The sequence below is a fragment of the Stegodyphus dumicola genome, chromosome 9, assembly GCF_044657685.1.
Source record: "Stegodyphus dumicola isolate Sdum_Otavi_A_Nest chromosome 9, ASM4465768v1".
Taxonomy (NCBI): Eukaryota; Metazoa; Arthropoda; class Arachnida; order Araneae; family Eresidae; genus Stegodyphus; species Stegodyphus dumicola.
In genome coordinates this window covers 55,740,813-55,742,117 of record NC_140776.1, presented here as the reverse complement: position 1 = coordinate 55,742,117, position 1,305 = coordinate 55,740,813, and positions in this window count along the sequence as shown.

Sequence of the window (1,305 nt, the reverse complement as noted above, 5' to 3'; positions counted from 1 at the left end):
TAAAAATAGATTTCGTAAAGAATATTTGGGAATTCTCAAGGTTTCGCATAAAAGAGCTGAAAGGAAAGTTACTATTAAATTAGATGATATTGTTTTGATCGGTAGTAGTGACAAAAGACTTTTTTGGCAACTTGGTCGTGTCATAGAACTACTTCCAGGACCTGATGGAATAAATCGACTTGCAAGAGTAAAGACCCGAAATGGAATCTTGCTTAGAGCAGTTCGAACTCTGTATCCTTTAGAGGTAGCGCAAAATGATGTACCCGTGAAGCTGCAGAATGGAAAACAAGATTCTTTGTCTGAACTTAAACTCAACATAGATGATAAATCTGTCAGGCCTGTAACACGATCTGGTAGAACTGTAACTCCGCCGGACAGACTGGCATATTAAGGCTCTTTGGTATTGTTTTACTTTGATGTGAAAGTTCCCTTTTTTTTTTTTTCCTTAGGTGGAAGGATGTTAAATATTTGCATAGTCGCCTGTAGTAACGGCAACCGCCGGCAATAAAAGGAGGTGCTTTCCTTAGTGGCACCGCAGTTCCTTTTAGTTCGAGCCAGAATAGACCTGCCCGGGGAGAAGCCAGGGGATGAGAGATTCCGGTTTCCGCCCTGTTCCGGTTCCCGTCTTGTTGCGGATCCAGTCCTGTTCCGGTTCCCGTCTTGTTCCAGTCCAGTTCCGGTCCTGATCCAGTCCTATTCCAGTTCCAGCCTGGCCGTTTAAGTCCAAAACACGTAGGAGCGGATGTCTGAATTCAGCGAAATGGAGATATACGCCGAAAGGGCTAGATGGATTCTGTCTTTTAAGGGAAAGTGTTCTTCACCGTGCCGGCATAGCTGTTACTTTAAAGCACTTTGAAGTTTTTCCACCCAAGATGTTAAGTTTTTGTTTGTGATGTTAAGTTTTCATCAGTGTTGAAGTTCCAGTTAAATAAACCTTTAAGTTTTAGACAAGGTTTTTGTGTTCTTCAGAAATTTTAGATTCGAAGTCAGATACAACACATAGGATTATTATCGGAAAAATCAACACCATATAAAATTCAGTTCATTAACAATATCACAAAATATTTAAAAACAGCACATCTTTAGAATTTCTGACAGACACTCTGGTATGCTCGGCTTAAAATCGTTGAGTTTGTTAATTAAAAATTCTTAAAGTTTTACAAAATATAAAATAGGTAATAAAACAAATTCGAAATTCAAAATTTGGGCTTCCAGGTGTCCATGTTCGGGTGGAGGATTACTTATTGAAAATTTGATGGCTCTGGTACCTTCGTTTTTCCACAATACGAGAAACACACACCTTCA